The sequence below is a fragment of the Ambystoma mexicanum genome, chromosome 4q (genome assembly GCF_040938575.1).
Source record: "Ambystoma mexicanum isolate Mex_15411 chromosome 4q, UKY_AmexF1_1, whole genome shotgun sequence".
NCBI lineage: Eukaryota > Metazoa > Chordata > Amphibia > Caudata > Ambystomatidae > Ambystoma > Ambystoma mexicanum.
Genome location: NC_090928.1, coordinates 963,585,818 through 963,611,762, shown reverse-complemented (window position 1 = coordinate 963,611,762; position 25,945 = coordinate 963,585,818). Strand labels below are relative to the sequence as shown.

Here is a 25,945-nt window from a genome sequence, read left to right as displayed (position 1 = left end):
GCCGGGCCTTGTTCAGGGTCCTGGACCTGAAGTCCTCCCAGCGCTTCCTGACATGTTGTAAGTCCCGGACTGCAACCCCCTCCGCGTTGATGGCAGTCACGATGTCAGTCCAGATCCGAGTCCGTCCTTCCTTGTTGGCGCGGGAACTTCCAAAGAGGGCATCATACTGCCCCAGGACTTGCTCCACCAGGACACCAACTTCGGTGGCACTGAAGCTGGTGCCCCTCTGCCTCTCTGGCCGGGGGTTGTCAGTGGTCACAGATGGTGTTTGCCCCGACATGACAACCCCAGAGGCAGGAGTGGGTGGGCAACTGGGTCCTGGGGCTGGGCTGTGGAGCGATGTAATCCCAGTCGGGAGTCTTCGGTTCCAGCAGGGGTGGTCACAGCAACAGCACCCCTGGCTGATGTGCAGGCAGCAAATGGCAGTGCACGTGGGCAGCAGGCAGCAGCAGATGGCAGGTGGGAGCGTGCTCGGGGCTCTGGGGGGCAGTAGTTCGGCCTTCTGGGCAGGAGCGTGGTCTTCCGTGTGCTTACGTGTGGCCAGCTTGGTACGGAGTGATTTGGCACGTGAAAATCCTGCACGTCAGCGTGAAAATCGAGGAAAGGCCCTTAGCGCGTCAGCACGCATACGCGATTCTATTGGACCAAAGGCCCTCAGCGCGTAAACGCGTCTGTGACGTGACCCGCACGGGTGTTTCCCACACAGCACGTGATGACAGAGCACACGTGGAAAGACTGCACGTCAGAGTGTCATCGCGTGTAATTGTACAAAAGTGCGCGTACACGCGATTGGCCTATGTACGTGTATATCAGGGGTGCGCGGGCATTTACACACGCAAGTACGTCAGCGCACATGTATCCCGGGGTGCGCGGGAATTTCCACACGCTATTGGACTGGGTACTGGATTTCAGGGGTGCGCGGGTCACACGCTCGCCTACAACACGCGCAACGCATAAATTTGCGCGCTGACAAAATAACAAGCTCAGACCCAGGATGAACATACCGTTCCTAGCAGCAGTGGGCGTGGGCTACCAAAGGAGGAGGAGGAGGAGGAGGATAGTCAGGGCCAGGATATTCACACCCAGAACCAGCCTTTTCGGGATGCCTGATGACCAGGTGCATGGGAGGTACAGGTTTCCACCACACATTATACTGGACCTGGTGAGTGAGTGGGAGGATGACCTCACATCACCCACCCTGTGCTCCCGAGCACTCAGCCCCCTGGAGAAGGTCCTCAATGTACTGCACTTCTTAGCCACTGGATGATTTCAGCGGACAAGTGCCATTGTGGGTGGTGTACCACAGGCCACCGAGTCACGCTGCCTACACCAGGTCTTGAACATCATCACTGCACGCCCATCAGTCCGCAGGCACATATACCTGCCCAGAACACCTGCAGAAAGGCATGCTGCCGCCCTGGATTTTTACGGTGTGGCACGATTCCCCAAAGTGCTAGGTGCCATCGACTGCACCCATGTGGCTCTACGTCCCCCCAGGGCATCAGAGCACATCTATAGGAACCGCAAGCACTGGCATTCCATCAACGTGCAGGTAGTATGTAATGCCAAGGGAATCATCATCTCAGTATATGCCAACTATCCCGGCTCCACCCACGACAGCTTCATTTACCGAATGTCCACCCTAAGCCGGGACCTAGAAGCTGGGCGGCATGGCGATACATGGCTGCTTGGTGAGTATGTATGCCACTGCACATGCATGCATGTTGGATACTGAGCAAGGTCACAACCCCACCAATGATACCAATCACCACCTCCACAGGGGACAGTGCCTACCCTCTCAGCCCCCACATGATGACGCCAATTCGGAACCCCCACCACGCCACCCCAGGTAAGATATAACACAGCCCACATTACAACCCGGGGCATAGTGGAGTGCACATTCGGAGTGCTAAAGTCACGCTTTCGCTCCCTTGACCGTTCTGGCGGGCAGCTGTTGTACGCTCCCCCAGTAGTGTGCAGGATCATAGTGGCAGCATGTGTCCTGCACAACGTTGCAACACGCCGGGGCCTGGCCGTGGACGTGGTGGTGGCCCCACATCCCCAACCACATGCACAGCCGCTGCGCATGGGAGGGGAAAGGGCACGGGGGGAGGCAGCCCGTACACAGCTAGTGGCTAATTACTTCACATAGAAATCACACCCCTGTGGAGTGCACACTGCCCTGGCACATTCCATCTGACAATCAATGATGACTCAACCTGACACTGATCCTGAATGTCTGGAGAATAAACCGTGAAAACCATATCAGCCTGAGATTGTTCACCTGGAAGTGTCACAATGTGTGCATCCCTACCCACACAGACACCACCAATGCAGTTTTGTGAAGTAACACATTCAAGCAGCTAAAATGAATACCCACTTGCAAAATGCAACAAGAGGACAGTGCCATGTCAGCCAACCCATCCCCAGCACCGCCACACGACACACCGTGCCATGTCATGCTATTTGCAGCTAAACAAAGTAATCCCCACAACATGACACTAGTGTCACAATGTACAGTGTCCCTAATTGAAACTTGCAACACCTGAAATGCTCACAGTAATGCAGGACCAACAACAAACTTGAGCAGGTACTACCATTAACATGACATCACAAATGTTATATATTAGTAGTCTCACCACCTGGAAATGCCTGCACTCCCACCACTACCAACTGTGCAGTGTTGGCGCCATGTAGAGTTGTAGGTGCATTGCTGCCAACATGGACCCCATCTCCAGACTAGAGGGCCTTGTGTAGACAAGAGGAAGGGACCTGCAAATTGGGAGGTAGACACAGATGATGAGTTACACATCAATGCAACATGCAGTGTACAACACAACAGCAATATGCACTAGGAATGTATACACAGTATTGACTAGACTACCCACACATGTAGTGGGAGTCCAATGTCACCATGTACGTCAATGTCACTTGGTTGCACTATGGGAGGCAGCCCACGCAAGGCCCTAGTCTGCTCCTCCATGGCTGCAAGCATGCGGGCGTGGTAGGTCTGGTTCTGGAGGATGAGTGTGCGGAGGTCCCCATGCAACAACTCACAGGATGCCCGGACTTCCGCCCTCGTTGCCTGCATCTCAGCTGAGAGCGTACGGGTGAGACGCTCCAGCTGCTGTTCTGTCCTTTATAATAATAATAATAATAATTTGGCATTTATATAGCGCTACGAACCCTCAGGTATCTGAGCGCTGCTTATTATTACCCAGGGTGTGTGGTGCTCATTTATCGACCTCGGAAGGATGAAACGCTGAGTTTGGCGCTGCCGGGATTCGAACCTGCATTCGCAGGCTCTGCACTGATGTCAAAGCGAGCGCCATACTCGCTGTGCCACTTGACCGGCTAATTGGTGTGTTGAAGCCTCAAGCTCAACAAGAGTCGTCCTGAGGTGAAGGAGCTCCTGCCTCAGGGCTTCCCTGTGGCCCTGGGACTCAATGGAGATGGCCTCCTGCAGAGTCGCCAGTGCCGCCCGTCTGTCCCTGTTGGACCCCAACATGTCCTCCCTCTGTGACTGGCAGATGGAGTTGGTTGCCTGCTGTAGTCGCTCCATCAGCCTTTCAGGGGGGACAATGGAAGTGGCCACCTTATCCATGGCCTGAGCCATCATCTCGGATGATGCTGCCTGTTGGGTTGCCATACCGTAAATGGATTGCTCCCATGCGGTATTGCCAGGTGGCGTACGGCCACCACGTCGGCGGGCACCACACCTGTCTGGGGCAAGGCGAACTGCGCCTTGCTGTGCCGGCACTGCCTGAGGCTGCAGGACTGCATTCCCCCTCTGATCTGCTGGCCCAGGAACAGGATCAGATGTTGCGGAGTGTGACCCTGCATCCGTAACCACCAAAGGCGTAGCTGCCAACACTGACATCCCCATTGAGGGTTCTGACCCTGGTGTAGGTGGGTGGGACAGAACAGAATCCCTCCCTGGAACACTCACCTGCGACGGCACATAGGTCTCATCCGAATCAACACCTGAGTACAGCTCGGGGGAGGTGCAGCCAGAGACACCCCTTGAGAGCACGACCTGCAGCAGTTGTGGGTTCTCACCCACCACCACACCACGTCCCTCACTGGTGGTTGGTCGGCCCTCGGACCCCTCCTGGGTCTGCACCATCTCCACAACCCCAGCAGTATCAGGTGCGTCTTCCCCTGCAAAGACATAAAAACAAAGAAATGGAAACGGGCATTAGCACCATGGCACACAATGAGGGCTGAGAAGCAAGAGAACCAGTACTTGATTGACACATGTCCCACATGACTAAAACCCTCCCATGCATGCACCCTCACTGCATATGAAGGGCAGGCAAATGGCACACACTGATGACACCAAGATGGAAGATGAACACATTTTCTGCATGCTGCCTGGCAGTGGCATCACACATTGGCCTGTGATTGCCAGGTGAAATACACATGCCATCACACAGATGGCATGTACCATTGCTATTGAGTGAAGATGGAGAGGAGGGCAGCACCTATTCATTCAGTCCAGTTCCCGCATGTAATAGCTTTTCTAATTCAAACAGGTCAGATTTTTCACCTGGAGCTGCCAGTCCAGAATGGTCCAATTGCACAGGGACATGTGTGAACAAATGATATCCAGGTAACAAAGTCACTCCACTTTACCATAGCCATGTCAGACATGTGACTAGAGGACTGCGACATGCCTAGTAAAAGTGGTGGAATGCAAACAATCTGACTGAATGAACAGTGAAAAATAAGCAACAATGTTGTGGCAAGGTGACACTTCAAGGGCAACTGGCATGCAGTTGGGCTAGATGTCTACGGTTGGCAGAAGGGATACTGCTATGGCCAAATGCAGCTGCGCAGGATGTATTGCATGAAGCACATGGCTGACCCATACGACTCAGGCGCACCACTCTCACCTGGCACACAAACAGAAGCCCTCACACACACCATGCACATGGATGACACACACACGGGACAATGCCTCGTAATCGGGCAGATCTCCCACGCCTTGGATCTGTTCCTCCGTGACGTAGGTCCCAGCGACTGACTCATGTGGAGTGAGTTCCATGTCTACTACTGGAGACCCACCTCCAGTCACTAGAGTTGCGGCATGACTTGAGGCCAGCTTACTCTTTGCCCTGCGCTTTAGGTCATTCCAGCGCTTATAGCAATCATTGGCTGTGCGCCTCACGATTCCAAGGGCACTTACGATGTCCGCAACGGTCTGCCAGTGTGCCTGGCGTTGTGCAAGTGTGGTCTTGGATCCTGCAACAATGACCATCTCGTTGTCATGTGCGGACACATACTCGACAAGTGCATTCAGTTCGTCATCCGTGAAGCTGGGCTTCCTGGACGGGCCGGACTGTGTAGCCGTGTCTGGGGCATCAGCCTGTGCCGGACGAGCACTCTTCCTCTTCCGCTTGGAAGGTGGTGGTGATCCTGAGTGTCCTGCGCCGCTCTGGACACTAGGGGCAGGAGCCCTGGTGGACTCTGTATCAGGAGTGTGGGATTGCACACTCAGCATGGGAGTTGGTGCAGGCATTGGCCCAAGTGTGATGGTGTCAGGGGGAATGTCAGCAGGATGGACTAGGACCGACACTGTCCTGGCTGGGTGTGTGAGGGCTGGGGTGGATGGAGCCGCAGCTGCCCCTGCAGCCTCTCCGCCCCCTGCCTACTTGGGGCAGCAGATGACCTTGCTGCCCCAGATGCACGTGGCATGGTGACATCAACGTGCACCAGCGCACGTGTCAGAGGCCTGCTGACCTGGAAGTCAGCCATGGAGTCAGCCAGGTCTGGTGCCACAATGGGCTGGTCCAACAAGGGCTGAGCATGGATGGTGTCAGCCACATCAGCCTCAACGGGAGGGGGGGGAATTATGGGTGCCCTTGACTGGTCCTCCACACATGGGGGGACAGGCTCACCCTGCAAGTAACGACCACGTCCCCTACCGGATCCACCACGGCCACCACTTGTGGCTCTTCCACCTTTGCCACCCTTACGGAATCCTCGCCTCCCAGCCATGGCACTGATGTTAATGTGCGTATGGGAGTGGCTGTAAACTATTGTCCTGGGCAATTGGGGGTCAAAGGGGTTGGGTACCAGATGGTAATTGTACCCTAGTGTTCTAGCAAGGCTGAATGTAACCCCTGGGGAAAGATGATGGGTCACGCTACGCACAGGAGCCCCAAAAAAGGGAGATGACGTGCACGCAACCCCTCCTAGACCACGTGTGCAGAAAGAAAAACCTGCACTACGCTATGGCACCCAGTAACACAAGAATGAACGTATGCGTGTCACACGCAGCCTAGAATGACCTCTGAAGGGGTAGGCTACACACGGGGCAAGCACAGATGTTAGATACGTGCGTGACTCACCGTCTGCCAGGTAAAAGAGGGTGAAAAAGGAGCGCGTTTGGTTGGCAACACCCCCGCCAAAAGAAGATTTGTACGCTGTCTGAGGAGACAGGACAACAGTAGAAGGGAACACTGTTTGAGGGAACAGGCCCAGGTAAACCAGTAAAAGAGAAAAAAGAGAAAAAGCTGTCAGAGGTAACAGGGAATACGAACTTGAAACGCCGTGAAGTAAATCGCGTGTGAAACGACAAGTAGTACAGAATTCACCCACTCGCTCTCCACGAAAAGCACGTACAAGGAAATGGTGTTCTACACGTACCTTTTATACAGGCCCACACGTCCAGCGTCACTTACGCGGCGTGTACGCGCTAGGGCCATTTCCACCAATTACACACTTTGTCACTTCTGCGTGTAGGGCCATTTCCACCAATTACACGCTTTGTCACTGCCGCGTGTACGCGCTAGGCCCAGTTCCACCAATTACACGCGATGACACTCTGACGTGCTGTCAAATTACACGCGATGACACTCTGACGTGCAGTCTTTCCACGTGTGCTCTGTCATCACGTGCTGTGTGGGAAACACCCGTGCGGGTCACGTCACAGACGCGTTTACGCGCTGAGGGCCTTTGGTCCAATAGAATTGCGTATGTGTGCTGACGCGCTAAGGGCCTTTCCTCGATTTTCACGCTGACGTGCAGACTTTTCACGTGCCAAATCACTCCGTATCAAGCTGGCCACGCGTATGCACACGGAAGACCACGCTCCTGCCCAGAAGGCCGAACTACTGCCCCTCAGAGCCCCGAGCACGCTCCCACCTGCCATCTGCTGCTGCCTGAGTGCCTGCTGCCCACGTGCACTGCCATTTGCTGCCTGCACATCAGCCAGGGGTGCTGTTGCTGTGACCACCCCTGCTGGAACTGAAGATTCCCGACTGGGATTCCATCGCTCCACAGCCCAGCGCCAGGACCCAGTTGCCCACCCACTCCTGCCTCTGGGGTTGTCATGTCGGGGCAAACACCATCTGTGACCACTGACAACCCCCGGCCAGAGAGGCAGAGGGGCACCAGCTTCAGTGCCACCGAAGTTGGTGTCCTGGTGGAGCAAGTCCTGGGGCAGTATGATGCCCTCTTTGGAAGTTCCCGCGCCGACAAGGAAGGACGGACTCGGATCTGGACTGACATCGTGACTGCCATCAACGCGGAGGGAGTGGCAGTCCGCGAATTGCAACATGTCAGGAAGCGCTGGGAGGACTTCAGGTCCAGGACCCTGAACAAGGCCCGGCGCCTCTTGAAGGCAGCGGATGCCAAGGGACGCCGGGGCCACTTGTCGGAAGAACAGATGAGGGTCCTGGAACGCATATCCCCAGCGCTCCACGTCCAGGTCCTGGAGAAGCAGACCCGTCTGGAGTCGAGCGGTGAGTGTACATGCATCCTGATTGTGAGCAGTGCGTGTGGTGATTATTCGGTATTGTGCAGGTTGCACATCTGTTTGTATGGGGTAGAGTATGGGTGGGGGTGTACAGGGCCGTGGGGCTGACACATGCGAGGGCTGTAATGTGTGAGACATGGATGGTGCTTGTGTGTGTAGGCTTGCATGCCAAATGCAGTTGTGCGTGCACACATGTTTGGATGAATGTGTATGTAAGTAGACATGTCCGTGATGTCACGCATATATGTTGTTTTCGGCTGCATGTATGAGCACTGTGTGCATGTGTGTGTATTTGACAAGGGTGCAACAGTGGTGCAACATGGATGCATGTGACAGCGGTATGTGGAAGCCTGATTGGCAGATGTGACATGGATGCCCGTCTGAACAGTGCAACACTTGGCAGAGGTGTACACATGCATGCAAGTGTGGTGGTGTGTGTACATGTGTGGTGCACTTCCTGTGTTGCATGTGATGTCTGGCTCACCTTTGGCTGCTCATGGTGGTGGCATTTGCGATATGGCTGTGGTATGGCTCATGTGTGCGTGTTGGGGATTGTGATGACATGTCTGAGGTTTGCCAATGCCACTCATGTGCAACTGTCATGTGTGTATGTGTCCATTGTACAGTGCCCTGATGCCTGTGTTTTGTTTCTCCCTGTCTGCAGCGTCAACTGATGAAGAGGGCGGAGAAGGTGCTGTGGAGCACAGCGGCGGGGATCCCACCGCCAGCCGGAGACGCAAGGCCCGGCTCCCCTCCCGTGTTGTCATCTCGTCGGGGAGTGAGGAGTCTGGTGCCGCGTCCCAGGCCGCAGCTGCCGGGGGGAGGTCCAAGAGGCGGAGGTTGGAGTTGGACTCCTCGGCAGCAGAAGGGGCAGCTGGGACCCCACAGGGCCCAACAGGGGAAGATGGCACGGAGTCATCCAGGTTGGTGGGGGGTTTGGTGGAGGAGGAGGCCGTGCAAGCACCAGAGACGGGGTCTGGAGGTGGGGATCCCACTGGTGCTAGTGGTGCAGTACAGGACCAGGGACAGGAGGCAGCACAGGCCGCCGCGGAGGTGCCTGTGTGCAATCCTGTCCCCGATCCTGTCCCTGCATCATCTTGCACCAGCAGGGATGCCTACGTCCAGTCCCGTTTTCAGGCAGGGGATGAGCTGACGTCAACTGGCCTTCCTCTGCCTGTGGACGTGGCCATCCAGGTCCAGGTCGAGCCTGTCCTGGCTAGTGTGGCGTTGCGTCAACGGGCCATGCGAGGTGACCTGCAGTCTTTTCATGGAGAGACTGCAGGTCATCTCGAATGGCTCGTTGACCACGTCAGCCTGCTGGGACAGGTCACCCAGGCCGGATTCCTCCGTCTGATGGGGCTTGCTCCGACCCCCTCCTCAACTGGACCCCCTACGCGCCAGTCGACCTCTGTGCCATCTTCCCACCCATCAGTCACCTGGGTGCCCTGTGGAGCTGCCTCTGATGGTGCGGCCTGGCTGGTGGAGAAGGCATCCCTGTCACAGTCGGGAGTCGGAGGTCCAGCAGGGGTGGCCACATCAACAACTGCACCCCAGCCGGCGGAGGATGTGCAGGCAGCAGGAGGCAGTGCACGGGCAGAGGCAGAGCAGCAGCAGCAACATGGTGGGAGCCATGAAGGCTCGGGGCCTTCGACATCGGAGGGGCAGGCATCGGCCGGAGGGCAGGAGGACCCAGGACAGAGAGTGTCTTCCGTGTGGCAGCGGTTGGGCCACGCCATAGGTGCGGAGCGGCGGCGGGCGGAAGAGGCGCGGCTCTCAATGGTCAGGGCGGAGAACTCCATGCGGAGGGCCCTGAGGCGGGCCGAGTGCCTCGAGGCAATCCGCAGGGGGTTGGAGGAGGACACGGCGTCGCCCGTGCGGACCCTCGGGGCCATGGAACAGGACCGCCTCCGGGACATCGAACAGGAGTTCGATGATGCCCTGGCCCGGAACACCACGGAGTGAGCCGCTGGACTTGCCCGCCGCCTTTGTATATAGTTCTTTAGTTTTAGGTTTCCTTTGTTTGTTCTTATGATTGGAGTCGACGGACACTGCTCCACTTTTTGTATATAGTTGCATTTTAGTTAGGTTTTTTTGTAGGTTTCCTTTGTTCAGTTGGGCTCATGGACCCTTGGAAGTTTTTTACATAGTTCTTATTTGGATAGATATTTTTTTACATTTGACTTTGGACGACATTTTTTTGGATTCAGATTTGCAGTTTTTTTTTTTTATATGGACATGCAGCTTATTTTTTCTCATTCCCATTGTAGTTTGTTTCATTTCTTTAGCATTCTTTCTTTTTTTCATTACAATTTTGTTTTCATACTTCACTGTGTGGTATCATCGCATTGGTTTCATGCATGTCATGTTGGGTGTTTTCCCATTCAATTGCAACCATTGTGTGTGACGGACATGGGTTCATTAGCTTCATGAACATTGGGGGTGTAACATGTAATTTCCATTTCCATGTGGGTGAATGGGTTACTTGGTAGGGCTTTTTGGCTGTGGAGGCTGACCATACCTCACATGATTGGGGATTGTGAGGACCTGGTGGAGGGTGCCTTTGGATGCTGGGGGGTGGGGGTGCAGGGGGACATGGGTGGGGGCCTGGTGGAGGCTGCCCCTGGTGGCTGCGGGGTGGGGGTGGTGGGAGACATGAGTGGGGGCCTGGTGGAGGGTGCCCCTGGTGGCTGGGGGGTGGGGGTGGTGGGAGACATGGGTGGGGGCCTGGTGGAGGGTGCCCCTGGATGCTGGGGGGTGGGGGTGGTGGGAGACATGGGTGGGGGCCTGGTGGAGGGTGCCCCTGCACTGCTGGGGGGTGGGGGTGGTGGGAGTGCCCCTGCACTGCTGGGGGGTGGGGGTGGTGGAGACATGAGTGGGGGCCTGGTGGAGGGTGCCCCTGCACTGCTGGGGGGTGGGGGTGGTGGGAGACATGAGTGGGGGCCTAGTGGAGGGTGCCCCTGGATGCTGGGGGGTGAGGGTGCAGGGGGACATGAGTGGGGGCATGGTGGAGGGTGCCCCTGGTGGCTGGGGGGTGGGGGTGGTGGGAGACATGGGTGGGGGCCTGGTGGAGGGTGCCCCTGCACTTCTGGGGGGTGGGGGTGGTGGGAGACATGAGTGGGGGCCTGGTGGAGGGTGCCCCTGCACTGCTGGGGGGTGGGGGTGGTGGGAGACATGAGTGGGGGTCTGGTGGAGGCTGCCCCTGCACTGCTGGGGGGTGGGGGTGGTGGCAGACATGAGTGGGGGCCTGGTGGAGGGTGCACCTGGTGGCTGGGGGGTGGGGGTGGTGGGAGACATGGGTGGGGGCCTGGTGGAGGGTGCCCCTGGATGCTGGGGGGTGGGGGTGGTGGGAGACATGAGTGGGGGCCTGGTGGAGGATGCCCCTGCACTGCTGGCGGGTGGGGGTGGTGGGAGACATGAGTGGGGGCCTGGTGGAGGGTGCCCCTGCACTGCTGGGGGGTGGTGGGAGACATGAGTGGGGGCCTGGTGGAGGCTGCCCCTGGTGGCTGGGGGGTGGGGGTGGTGGGAGACATGAGTGTGGGCCTGGTGGAGGCTGCCCCTGCACTGCTGGCGGGTGGGGGTGGTGGGAGACATGAGTGGGGGCCTGGTGGAGGGTGCCCCTGGTGGCTGGGGGGTGGGGGTGTTGGGAGACATGAGTGGGGGCCTGGTGGAGGGTGCCCCTGCACTGCTGGGGGGTGGTGGGAGACATGAGTGGGGGCCTGGTGGAGGCTGCCCCTGGTGGCTGGGGGGTGGTGGGAGACATGAGTGTGGGCCTGGTGGAGGCTGCCCCTGCACTGCTGGCGGGTGGGGGTGGTGGGAGACATGAGTGGGGGCCTGGTGGAGGGTGCCCCTGGTGGCTGGGGGTGGTGGGAGACATGGGTGGGGGCCTGGTGGAGGGTGCCCCTGGATGCTGGGGGTGGGGGTGCAGGGGGACATGAGTGGGGGCCTGGTGGAGGGTGCCCCTGGTGGCTGGGGGGTGGGGGTGGTGGGAGACATGGGTGGGGGCCTGGTGGAGGGTGCCCCTGCACTGCTGGGGGGTGGGGGTGGTGGGAGTGCCCCTGCACTGCTGGGGGGTGGGGGTGGTGGAGACATGAGTGCGGGCCTGGTGGAGGGTGCCCCTGCACTGCTGGGGGGTGGGGGGGGTGGGAGACATGAGTGGGGGCCTGGTGGAGGGTGCCCCTGGATGCTGGGGGGTGAGGGTGCAGGGGGACATGAGTGGGGGCATGGTGGAGGGTGCCCCTGGTGGCTGGGGGGTGGGGGTGGTGGGAGACATGAGTGGGGGCCTGGTGGAGGGTGCCCCTGCACTGCTGGGGGGTGGGGGTGGTGGGAGACATGAGTGGGGGCCTGGTGGAGGGTGCCCCTGCACTGCTGGGGGGTGGGGGTGGTGGGAGACATGAGTGGGGGCCTAGTGGGGGCTGGCCATGGTGGCTGGGGGGTGGTGGGAGACATGGGTGGGGGCCTGGTGGAGAGTGCCCCTGCACTGCTGGGGGGTGGGGGTGGTGGAGACATGAGTGGGGGCCTGGTGGAGGCTGCCCCTGCACTGCTGGGGGGTGGGGGTGGTGGGAGACATGAGTGGGGGCCTGGTGGGGGCTGGCCATGGTGGCTGGGGGGGTGGGGGTGGTGGGAGACATGAGTGGGGGCCTGGTGGGGGCTGGCCACGGTGGCTGGGGGGTGGGGGTGGTGGGAGACATGCATTGTTGATCAGTAGTGCAAGGTGACATGTGAGTTGGCTGGGGGGCATGCCCATGGTGGATGGGCTGCCTGCGGGAGATGAGCAGGGGTGCAGGGTAGTCCCCCGTGGTGTGGGCTGCCTGCAGGGGCCGTGGAGGTTGTGTAGCGTACACCTGGGAGGACCCACACGGCCAATTCACGTGTAGTACTCTCCAGAACCCCTGAACTACACATACCCTGCTGAAATCGCGTGTGGAACTTCCCGCGCACCCCTGAAATACACGTACCCTGCTCGCACTGGGCCAATCGCGTGTGGAACTTCCCGCGCACCCCTGAAATACACGTACCCTGCTGAAATCGCGTGTGGAACTTCCCGCGCACCCCTGGAATACACATACCCTGCTGAAATCGTGTGTGGAACTTCCTGCGCACCCCTGAAATGCACGTACTCTGCTGAAATCGCGTGTGGAACTTCCCGCGCACCCATGGAATACACGTACCCTGCTCGCACTGGGCCAATCGCGTGTGGAACTTCCCGCGCACCCCTGAAATACACGTACCCTGCCGAAATCGCGTGTGGAACTTCCCGCGCACCCATGGAATACACGTACCCTGCTCGCACTGGGCCAATCGCGTGTGGAACTTGCCGCGCACCCCTGAAATACACGTACCCTGCCGAAATCGCGTGTGAGACTTCCCGCGCACCCCGGTATACACGCACACATTTTTTGTCAGTGGGTGTCCGTGTTTGTGGGTACCCCTTTGAACGTCATTTGTCCTGAAGGGCCACAGTATGGGACATTCATCATGGCTGTATATAGGTGCTATTTGTTGGCGCACCTTTTGGCGCACATTTCTTCCAGGCGCAGAGACGCTACCGCCTGCTTTCTTGTGGCCGTCGTGTTTGTGCCTGTGCGCTGGTTTGAGCGTGCGCTTTTTTGCCCTATTCTATTCCATGAATACGTGTTGTAGGCGAGCGTGTGGGCGTTCCACGCACTTGTACCCTGTACTTCCCCCGTGACGCCCACGTTTTGGCAAGTTGTTCCCCATTCCGAGTGTTACGCCCCGTGTTCCGCCTACTTTTGTTGCGTGCGCCGCGCTATGTGCGATTTTCGCTGTGGCCTGTGCGATTTTCCTGTGACCTGGCGCACGCAGTTAGATGGCCTGTGCGCCAACGTGCACCGCGCACTTTTTTAATCGCACATCTGATGGTTTTCTCGCGCACGGCCTTCCATGAATCGATGTGCGCTGCTTTTCGTGCGATTTTCGCACTTGCACTGCGATTTTCGCTATTCCACTGCGATTTGCACGTTTTTGCCCACTTGCGCCGCGCTAATTATTCCATGAATCGGCCTGTAAATACCTTCTGGTTCTTTGCCCACTCTACTTAAAAAGAAATTACATTATTTAGGACAGTTATATCAGAGGCACTCTTTTGTTATGCACGATATGTTCTGGCTTAACATTTTTAAACAGGGATCATAATTGAATTATACTTTATTGAGATCCCGGTAAAAACCTTTTGATTATACATCAAGAAACTAAAAATCATGCTAGGGCAAATCATTTTATATATTTGGTTTAGTTGTATCCTGCTCTATTATTTTACGGTTTGTTATAATATGGGACAAGAATTCTAATGAGCATTTTAAGGTGTTTTATTTGTTAATATGTTAATTATTAGGGGGTCATTTTAGAAGGATTTTATATTTTATATTCTGTAAATACTGTACGTATATTTAGATGTAAATGATGAAAGGTTGCAAGTCAACTGTATCAATACAAAAAATAATAAGGATTGTCTCTGGATTCACAACCTTCATTTTTGGTTTCAAAATGAACTCCCTTTCATATCCTCTACTGTGACGAGTTAACTGTACGGTATAATGATTGTCTCTTGATTCACAGCCTTTGTATCTATTTGGTTTCAAAGTTAACTCCACTTCACATCCTATACTGGGACGAGTTAACTGTGCGAGCTAATGCTTGCTTTGAATCTTCCCTCACCTCCTGGTTACCTTCGTTCCCGAAGGAGGATGTTTTCGGGAAGTTCCTCTTTATGCACCGCAGACACCATCTTCTATCTGGTGTTCTTCTCTTTGTTCTCTCTTCTTGTCTCATGTGATCCCGGCATTCGACTGCTCGCCAGGAGGCCGCAAGACCTTCCGTTGCCGGCGGTATCGGTGACAACATCCTGTTGGGCTCCTGCCCTGCAGTTTTCCCAGGGTTCAGGGCTGCCGCAAGTCTGGCATCATGTGTTGCCACTGCAAGCAAGTTTGATTTCCTGGTTCTCATCAGCTGTCACGCAGCTGGGTGCCTCCCCCAGCTTACGTCTGAAATTCTCTCTTCTCCTGATGTTCTCTCTTCATTCTCTGGACTTATGCCTTTTAACATACTCGTCTCAGTATCTTGGACATCATAATTTTAAAGCGATATGACCCTTTTCCAAAGGACAGTGATATTCATTAGTGATTTCTTCGTCCAAGTCATAATAGTTCATGTCTTCTTTTGTTATTTTTTAAAAAATTAATTTGGTTAGCTGAGAATATCAACCTTTCAAATCAACACATTAGTACATATTAAAATTGTTCTAATTATTCAAAATACAAACATTATCAAAATATTCTTTTTCAAATAAAACAAAATAAAATGCCAATACAATTCCTTTGTAATATTAGCAAAAATGAAATATGTTTAATATGAGCAAAAGAAATTCAAGCAATGTATATCAGACAACTTAAAACACTGTACAGTTTACAAGGCTTGGTATCAATTGAGAAATGTGTTACTAACTTATTGTCAGCCAGAAACATGCCCATGTAGATGGAACCTATTTAGAACGAGGTGCAATGCTTGGAAAACGGCTGTAATATCTTATGAGGTCTTATCACACATCTGTAGTAGTGAAAATTGCTTCAAGAAAATGAACTACAGCTATTTTTACAGCGAGCCTAGAGTTGGAAAAAATTAGCTGCCACATGCTGTCAGAGTCTAAGGAATTATAAATGCAAATCACATTTTTTAAGTGTAGTTGACATTTGGTTGTCAAGGCAGGACAATCTACAATGAGATGCTGTAATGTTTCCTGTTGCAGAGTATCAGCGCAAAACCGGCACAAATTATGATCTTTTGAAATCTGACCCCTTCTCGCTAACACGTCATTAGTATGCCATAGGTTTAACCTGAAGCATAGATATTGGTTACGAATATGGGGGGCTGGACACTTTACTAAATAATCTGTCATTTTGCGAAATCTTTTGTGTCCAAATAGAGACCCGTTGAAATCTTTGTAAGAGTCACATTTAGAGCGATTACTTGTCCAGTCAAATTTAAATAATTTGATTTTTGCTCGAACAGGATTCTCCAATAGGAGATCGAGTGTTATGGAGGCATCTGATAGTGCTTCCAAAACGCAAGTCCGCCATTTGCAGGGAAAGTAATGGTCAGATTTCAAAAGATAATATGCAACTATACTCAGGATGCTATTTTTTCTGAGACCTAAAAGACATTTGCGCAGAAATTAGGACATTTTCCATAGAACATGAGCATGCAAGGAAAGAGAGCCCAGTTCAAATCGTAAGATCGGTAAGGGCAAACATTTTGGAAGTTTTAATACTTGTCTCAAAAATCACACCTCAAGCAGATCCCAACTTTTTTGTGCTCTTGAGAGTCTTGCTTCGATTCCATACAGGAGAATTTGGACAACTTTTTGTTGAAAAAATATCATTACATGCATACAGGAGAATTTGCCATATTTGTACATCAGAACTTTTGCCTGTGAAATCAGTGTTGTTAATTTTAAGTCTAGATTTTGTTAAAAAATGGCATCCGACATTGAGTTATTAAATGACACTACTAGATATTTATATTGCATTACTACCTTTAGTTCAGAATGTCGTAACAACCACTTGAACTTATAGGTGGTTGTGTTTTTAATACCACTGTTGCAGACGACTACTTGTGTTTTGTCTATGTTTATTAGCAGGTTGTTGTCAAGGGCGTACATGTCTAACCAATCAAGGAGATTTTGTAACCCTTTAGGGGTCTGAGATAGGAGGATAAGATCATCCGCATAGAGGAGCCATGCAACTCGTTGTAGGCCAATTTCGGTGCATCTGAAACTGTGGCTGTAAATGTTTCACCCATGTCTAGGATAAATAGATTAAACAAAATAGAGGCCAAAATGCACCCCTGTTTTAAGCCCCGCTCTGTTGGAAAATATGAGGACAATAATCCTTCCAATGTTAGTCTCACCTGGATATGCATAGTTGTTTCTGTGTGAAAGAGTTTAATTAGGATGAGAAGCGAAATAAGGCATTTGTAACAGATTAATTTCTCATACAAAAAGTGGAGGTCGATGGAGACAAATGCCACCCGGAAATTTACGAATGCTAGATATAGTGGTTGTTTACGAGTGGCACAATATGATTTAATCATATTTAATGTACTGAAGTTAAGCGAAGTTCCTAAACCAGTCACAAACCCTGACTGGAAAGGGTCTCTCATATGCATATCTGAGGACCACTTATTTAGGTCTTGCAGAATGATTCGACAAAAGATTTTACCAAGGGCATCCAGGAGTGCAATTGGACGGTAGCTGGAGGGTTTGCATCAGTCACCTTCTTTGTAAATGGGCAAAACAATGGAATGTTTCTATGATTGAGGTAGTTGCTGTTTAGTGTTTACGTGGCTAAAGATGTTATACAACACCTCTGCCCCGATCTCTGGATGTTGTTTAAAATTAAAATTCGAGACACCATCGGCTCACTTTACGAATGTAAAATAAAATGTATTCTTTGTCGAAGTCTAGGAGGAATTTTGTTGAATCTGATGCAGAGAAGGAATGCATTATTTCATCCGGGGCAGCATACAGTTGTGAATAATAAGTGATCCAGTCACATTCTTTGACCCCTTGGGATTGAGGCCCTATAGATGCTTGGTTATTGGCTGAGTATATTTGAGCTGTATTTTTAGTTTGCAATACGCTCAACATCTTTGCTCCATCGAGTTGATACATGAGAGATTTACGACTACGGAGCCAATTTTTATATTTAGTTTTCAGTTGAATTAAGACTGCTCCCCAAGAGCCATCAATCAGTTTCAGGGCTCCTCGTTTATGTAGTCGATATAGAGTTTTCGGTTCTCTTATATCTTAATTATATACGTGTAATTTTGGAGCGGTTTTAGTTTGTTGACGAGAGGTAGATTGAAAAAGCTACATTAGGTCATAATATATAATTTCCTGATCTGTTACACCAGTGGTGTTTTTTTTTTTAAAACATATTATTGTTTTACAGCGTAACAAAAAACAACAATATAACAAAGTAACATCCCCTTGGATCCCCCCTCCTCTCCAACCCCCCATCCGGAAGGCTTGTTCCATGCTCCAACTTTTCTCAGGATTGTCTATGAGGTAAATATGTCCGTGATTCTGATGTTGTGCGGGCACCATTGTGCCATATAGTCCGACTGAAGGTACTCCAGAACTCCCCCCCCCACTCCTTCACGAAGGTCCCATTAGAGCCCTGTAGGTGGAGTGTGATCTTTTCCATTGTCATTTGCGACCAGACCTTTTGCAACCAGGTGTATATTAGTGGTGGATCTTTTTTTTCCAGTTTTGTGCGATGGTGGCCCAGGCCGCTATGAGCAGGCTCATGAAGCTTCTCCATTGTGCCTTACTGTATTTCTTGGACTGATGCCCTGTCAGGCCGCATAGCCACACTTTCTCCCCCAGTTGATCCGCCTCTGGGGAAAAAAAAATTCATTTCTGTTATCAATTCCGACCAGAATCCTTTGACCCCTTGACAGTCCCACCAGATATGCCTCCACGTGCCAGCTTCTGGGCAGCCTCTCCAACAGCGGCCGGACATTCCCAGGTACATAGTGTTAACCCTCTCCGGAGTGTAATGACATTGCGTGACTATTTTTGTCCACATTTCCCTGGTTTGCACCGCTCGTGTTAGTTTGGGAATGCCCGTCCACAGCTTCTGCTACTGTTGAATTGGGATTTCTTCCCCTAGTGTTCTTTCCCATCTTTTCATATAAGTCCATTTTATTTCTTCGTCCTGGGCAATGATGAAGTAATATAGTGTGGAGATTAGTTTCTTAGTTCCTGAGTTGGATATGATGTATTTTTCGAAAGGAGTTAACTCCCTTGTGGCCGCCTGGGTAATCGCTGGCGTTGCCAGCCAGTGTTTGAGTTGGTCGTACTTGTATCTATCCGCCTTTGTCAAGTTCCACATCTTTTCACAGTCTGCAAAGGGTCCTACTTCTTTGTCGAGGAACATTTCTCCTATTTTCCTACAGCCTGCCTCTTCCCATTTCTCATAGGCCCCAGGTTCTTGTCCTGGTGGGAATTGTGGGTTCCTACATATGGGCGTGAATGGTGCTGTCACAGTAGTCATGGAGCCCTTCCGTGCCTGTTCATCCCATGCGCTCAGTGTAGTTTTCATGATTTCACTAATTCGGAGATTCGGATGTCTATGTTGTTTTAGCTTCCAGAGAATCTCTTCCAACGGGGTTCTGGCGACTGCCCTATCTTGAGTTACCCAGATCGATTGTTGGTTATCCCCCAGCCATTCTTTCAGGACCCACAGTTGCGCTGCTTGGTAGTATTTCCTGAAGTGTGGTAGTGACATTCCCCCCTCTTTGACATGAGTCATGAGGATCGATCTTGCGACTCTTGGGGGCTTCTTATTCCAGACATATGCTGAAATTGTCTGACAGTGCTTTGAAGAATGAGTTTGGAATTGTTATCGGGAGGGCGTGGAAGTGGTACAGTAGCTTAGGTAGAATATTCATTTTCACCGACTGGATTCTACCCCACCATGAGATTCTTAGCGGGCACCATCGCTCCATATCCTTTTTCACTCTGGCCAGTAGAGAGGGGTAATTGCCTTTGTACAGTAAATCCACCCTATGCGTGAGTGTAATGCCCAGGTATCTGATTCCATCTGTTGCATGCTTTAGGCCTTATGCGCCCGCCACCCTTCCCTGTGCCTCTTTGTCCCCTGCCAATAGTAGTATTTCGGATTTGCTCCTATTGATTTTTAGGCATGATATCTCACGCCTCCAATTCCTGTAGTGTGTGTGGTAAAGACTTCTAAGGATCCTCCAAGGCTAGTAGCATGTCGTCTGCATACCTTATTAACTTACCTTATGTTGTCTGCCTGCCATCTCTATCCCCTTTATTTGGGTGGTTTCCCTAATCTTGATTAGTATTGGTTCTAGGAATATCGCATATAGGAGGGGAGATAATGGGCATCCTTGTTTTGTCCCCCTGGTAATCTCCACCCTGTCTGAGATTTCTCCGTTGACCGATATCCTTATTGATGGGGAGTTATAGTTGGCTTTGAAAAGCTTTTTCGGCTTCTAGTGAGAGTAGTATGGCTGGCGTGTGTGTAATGCCTATTTTTTCTATTAAGTGTGTCAATCTTCTTATGTTGTCGTGAGTTTGCCTACCAGGGATAAAGCCTGATTGGTCTGGGTTTATTAGGGAGGGTAGAAGCGGTGAGAGCCTGGCTGCTAGGATCTTTGTGTAAATTTTGGAGTCTAGATTAATCAATGCTATTGGGCGGTAAGAACCCGGGGGGATGGATCTTTATATGGTTTTTGGAACACCAGGACCTTAGCCTCATTCATGGATGGGGTTACATTTCCGCTTTCCTTGAAGGTGTTTAGTAGTTTTGTTAGGAATGGGGCGAGGATATCTGCATATTTTTTATAGAAGGGGCTGTGAAGCCGTCTGGGCCTGGTGCCTTGTTATGCGGGAGTCCTGCTATTGCTTTCTTCATCTCTTCTTCCGTGATTTGAGTTTCCAAAGCTATACCAGTGGTGTTTTTATGTATTTCTGAGGCTAGATGATTACTGAATAATTTCAAGGACATCTCAGACCATCGTAATCTGTTACGACTGGGATTGATTATTAAGTGTCCCTTGGTTGGATTTTGAGAGATGGTAGCACAAGGATTTTTTACAGACCATGTAATTATGAGTGTGTTATGATCACTCAAGTCAGTTGACAAAACCCGAAAATCAGTAACTTGAGTTACGAGGGCAGAATCAACGTAGACACAGTCAATAACGGCAAAGCTATTTTCTCTATGCCACGTTGGTTTTGGTGGAATATCGGCTTTGAAAGTTCCATTTAACATTTGGAAGTTTCAAGTTTTAATAAAATGGTTCTACTTTGCCAGTCTTCCAACAGATTGGGAAGGATTCATTCATAGGCAATGAAGATTTAGGTCCCCCGCTATTATAATCTTCGAAAGATTGGAATCCAGTGATATAAGTTCCATCAAGTCGTTAAGATCTTTGAGGAAGCGTTCATCAGATATCCCCATTGGGTTCCAATACACATTCACTAAGGCATATACCATGCCATAGTGATGGAGTTTTACCATCTGGATGAAAGCATTAGGAGAGGCCCATGGCTCCGAGGTTATTTTGGGCTCCGTTTGACAGCGATTAACAGCCCTGAGGTGGGGCGGCCACGCATGGCTTTGGTGGCTAGGGTCATATGCACATCATGATTATCCCATATTGGGATAGAGGTGAGCCAAGTCTCCTGTTGGAAAAACACATCGTGATTGTTAATCTCAAGTAGATGATTTTTTAATAAGTGTTTGAATCCCCTAGAATTCCAACTGAGTAGGGAAACTGAGCTAGATGGCAAAACTTGATCTAGTTATTGCTGGTTTCCATTGCATTTGCATACACATTGCAATACCACCTGCTCTGATATCTCTTGCCATGGCTTTAAGGCCAATATCGAGGTGGGTTGTGACAGGAGGATATTGGACCCAGAACTCAGTTTATTAGTTGAGGGCGAGCCTGCCAACAAGATAAAGCTCATAGAATAGAGTTGTGTTTTAGCAAGCCATATGGTGTTTTGGACCAGTTGAGATTTCATCCATATCTCAACCGAGCTCAGCTTACTTTCTTGTGTAAATTCAACCAGTTCGATATCAGAAGAGGCAATGTCTTCTAATGATGGGACATCAGAGAATATTTCCATGATAGATTGCCGATTCAGATCATATTGGGTGAATGCAAGATAACAACAAGGAGAAAGGGGCTGGACGCTTTACAGATCGAGTGGCTCTATTTTTTAGAAGGGCCAATCTAGGATGATTTCTAGCTGGTCTTGCCATTGCAGGGTTTCTTGTCTCTGTCATTTACTAGAGAAGTCTCAATCAGACGTAATATCTCAGGGGCGAGAGAAACTAATGTAAGGGTTCCTTCAGACATGTTGTGAGCCATGTCATAGGCAGTTATTATCTTCTGTGTTCGTTCAAGTGGTGAATTATTGCTTAAGCTTTGCTTTGAGCATTTTTACCCTTCTTCGCGATGGTGCGGTCAAAACTCACCCGGGACGTAGGAGCATGCTGGGGTAAAGACCCCCCCAGGCTCCTGGGTAACCGAGGGTAGAGTAATGTATTTTTGCGATGGTTGCACAATCATGTAAGCATCGACTGCTTTCCAGATTTCTTGTCGATAAAATTCATTGGAGCATTGTGGAAGGATTTTGTTAGGTGATGCAGCCTTGGGTAGGACACATACATCTTGAGCAGGTGATTGAGAGTCTCTCTCATCAGTGGTCGTGGCTGTTACTGCAGCAACTAATTAATCGAGTGGAGCATATGGAGGAATGCTCAAGTTAGTACTAGGAATAGATTGCATTTTCTTATCATGGGCTAGTCGAGCATACTTCTTTGTCACAGTCTTTAAAGCTGTGGCTAAAGCTCTCTTGGGTTGGTTTATTGATTTGAAAAATTGCTTAGTCTTTGTTGAGAATGTTTTTACAGATTTAAGGTTTTTGATTTTTTGGTTTGTAAATTAGAGGAGGGCTTACATATTTCAGAGAGGGGTTTGTTAGCATGAAATATCGTATATGCAGGTTTAGCACTGGATGGAGGAGATGGAGAAGAGTCCTCATTTGTAATAGGCACATTTAATACATCCACATTTTGCGTTTTAGCAGTTCCATCATGAATAATATCAGCAAAGTGTGGGAGCATAGGTGTCATGCTTTCGGGGGCCTGAGTCCCCATTTTTGAAACAAAAGTGTCTAAGTCATGCATACAAATTGTATTTTGACATGATACAGATGTCATGGGAGTGATTGACCGACAAGGTTCAACGTGGCCTTGTGCTTCAAGGCTTTGAGAGTTACGTATATTATTTTTCCAAATTAGGATACGATCCATTTGGGCAGTCTGATGCGTTAATTTTGCATCCAGTGGGTCAAACTGTCTAGTCATCGAATGTATGGCTAGATTAATGGCATTGAGTGTAATTTCGTGCAATTTAGTTGAGGATTTCGATTGACTAGTGGGTTTGAAACTCAGTGATGATTCACACGGTTTACGAGGGGTGAGAGCTGAATAAGAGACTGCCAAGGTGGAATTTGGATGGCTAAAATCAGGAAAAAGGTCTGGTGACCTGAAGAGGTTATGGAAAGAATCATGAGCCAAGAAACACAAGCCATTTAATTCTAGATCAATCACAGCCATGCCAATTGGCTCCAGTTGATTTAATTTGTTATTAACAGGTTGTACCAGAGCTGTAAGAACATTATTCAATAGTGCACTGTCAGTTAAAGAAATATTTAAATTAGAACCTATTTGTACGGCATTCGACAGTAAAGGCTTTGATATTGGGGAGGTTGCGAAAATGCAATTGTTTGTGGCACAAAGTTGCTGGTAGAATTAGTCTTGGCCACTACAGACTGACTCTGTTAACAATTTGAGCGGGCCGATGACCACAGTTTGCAAGTGATTTGATGACTCACCAGTTCAAGCGGAGGGCGGCCCATTGCTTATGTGCGGCTCCTTGCAGAATTAACGTATATCCATGTTGATAGTTGGTTTGTTCGAAGAAAGCATCAGTTTCTTGATGGAGCGTGTTAATGGCGTGGAGCATGTTTGTTTAGAGTCCTTTCCGTTTAACACTAACAGCAAGTGATTTCAATTGGACATTGTTATTGTGAACGAGGGCCGGAGGAGGCATACCAGTCCTCAAAGTGAATACACCTCGTTGCATTTATCAGGCCAAAATAATAGTACTCAAATGGATGCTTTCACTACCAACCCTCCACTAATAGAAATTCCAGGAGCCCTGTCTATTCGCGAAAGCACCAACACAGTAGAATCGCCTGACTGCGACAGCCGCAGCAAAGCAGGCAAGCGGATACTTCCGGGTACTGCGCTTGGGTGCGCAGACCTGCTGCTATTTGTAGTGGTAAACCAAAAGGGGCGGGGCTCCTGCAATTGAACAGCTAATATGCTCTTAGTAATGCCTTAATAAAAGAGAACGTTGATATTTTAGTACAGGAGGCACTTCCAATGATGGTATAATACAACAGTTGACCAGGAAATCAATGATGTACCGTTGAGCAGAGTGAAAAAGAACCAATTCCGCCGAGAAAGAAGCAGAGAGAGAGGCCAAGCGGATACTTCCGGATATTTCGCTCGGGTGCACGCGCATGCTGCTTTTTGTGGTGGTATGCCAAAAGGGGTGGGGCTCCTGCAATTGAAGAACTAATATGCTCTTAGTAATGCCGTTGAGCAGAGTGAAGAAGAACCAATTCCACTGAGAAAGAAGCAGAGAGAGCGGCCAAACGGATACTTCCGGGTACTTCCAGGTCTACTTTTTTTTATAACACATCCCATGTAGGCCATAGTGTGTTTCGCCTGAGGGAGTTCCTCAATGGAACAGGCGTCCTTGTTCCCAAAGGGGGAGTCTCTCCCAGTGAGGTCCCACTTCCCTCTACCCCTAGGGAGGGTATTGCAGAGCGGGATCACCTAACCAGCCTCCTAGAGAGGAGCTGCCCCTTGGGGAGAAGGGATGAATTCCCTCGATTCGGCAGTATGCCATTTATATAGCTTTTGTGGTGAATGTACCTCAGCGTGCATGCAAACCTTTAGAAAATGTATGCTTCGATTGTAGTTTTGTAACATGATTTACTAGGTTTCCACTTTTGCAACAAGTAAGGGTTCTTGCAACTCACCACTACTTCCTCTGGTTTCCCCTGTAGGCGTGGGTCCCTGGAGCCCAAGACCAGCTGCACTGAATGAATTCCTTGAGATCCGGATCAGGTAAGTCCTAACACGTCATTGTACTTCTGGTTACCAAGTGCAGGCCCCCTAGAATGCTCAGGTAAGGATTTACTCTGATGGGCATGGCTCCGGCTCAGTGTACGTTAATTTCAGGTAAGCTGTGCTATGACAGCGCAGTGCAGCGTTACTTGTTCAACGCTAAGCACGTGCTGGTCGGTGGGCGGAAGATATATAGCTCCAGCCAGCAATATGGTGCCTGGGATTTCAAGATGTCATGAGACTTGTAACTCTCGCAGGATTTCAATGGTATATACGTGTTTCCATTGTGCGTTCTTCGAACTTCACAATAAGCACATCCAGTGCTCTGCGGCCACATTGTAGATTCCTCTGTGTGTCATGAATAAGAATAGTTGCCCTGGTGTCCCGAGTATGGTGTAATGTCCTAAGGCCTTGGGTGTGAATGAGTGCCAGTGCCATGGCAACAAGCTAATAGAGGCAGTGACTGAGGCAATTGCCGCTTCATCAAGCCAGGCGTACAGTCTCCTGTGGCGATTGCAGAGTGCTTTAATAGAAAAATACTGACAATTGTGACAGGATCTCACGTCATGGTCAGAATGCAAACAGTATAAGCACTCCTCTACATGGACGTTTTAATGTTGCAAGTGGAGTAATTCCTGACAAGGCGTTTCTTTGTTGTCATATCAGCCATGGTGTAAAGTGGGCACTTCAGATGCCTCAGCCCTGAGGGGAATAGGGTGTTGGTAATCACCTTCCTGGGGAGCTTTCCTTGAGTGCCAAGGCTCCAAATCCCCTCGAATATGAAAGCACTTATCTTTGTATTCAAGAATTGAATACAAGCATACAATAAATGAAAAGATATTTGGTAAATTGTCAAAATAATTTCGAACTATAAAGAGAACTCCCAATTCTGAATGGGCACAAAGAAACCTGATGAAGGCCTCAAGACTAGGAGTTGAGGGAAAGGGGTGCCTACTGACTGCAGGGCAGAAGAACCAAATATGACTCTGACATCACTAAAGTGAATGCAGTCAACTGCTTCTACAATGCACATTGCTAGTTACACACACTCCGAGGATTCCCAGGCTGATGACCGAGAGTATTCAACAGCATTTGAACCTATGAAAGTTCCAATGCTGAAGAAATGAGTCATAAAATTGGCTGTGAGAAATCACTGGATGGCCGAGTGGGGACAGGAATGCGCCACTGCAATCATTAGCTATGATTACTTTGTCACACAGGCTGATGTGCAAACAATGGCAGGCCACGTGATTGGAATCCATTCCATTGTCAGGTCAATTTGAGTCCTAATGAAATGAATGATCCATGTGTAACCCTTCGAAAGTATCAAGAAATACATTTCCTTTCACTCAAAGTTATATAGCCACTTTAGTGTGAGGTAAAAAGCTGTGTTGGGGGGCGCAGGAGGCAGATCCAG

The 25,945-nt window shown here is 50.6% G+C and overlaps 1 protein-coding gene across 2 annotated transcripts in view; it reads right to left on the bottom strand.

Moving 5' to 3' along the window:
- Positions 1 to 25,945, bottom strand: part of RCOR3 (REST corepressor 3) — a 1,149,883-nt gene that overhangs the window by 308,940 nt on the left and 814,998 nt on the right. The window lies entirely within an intron of this gene.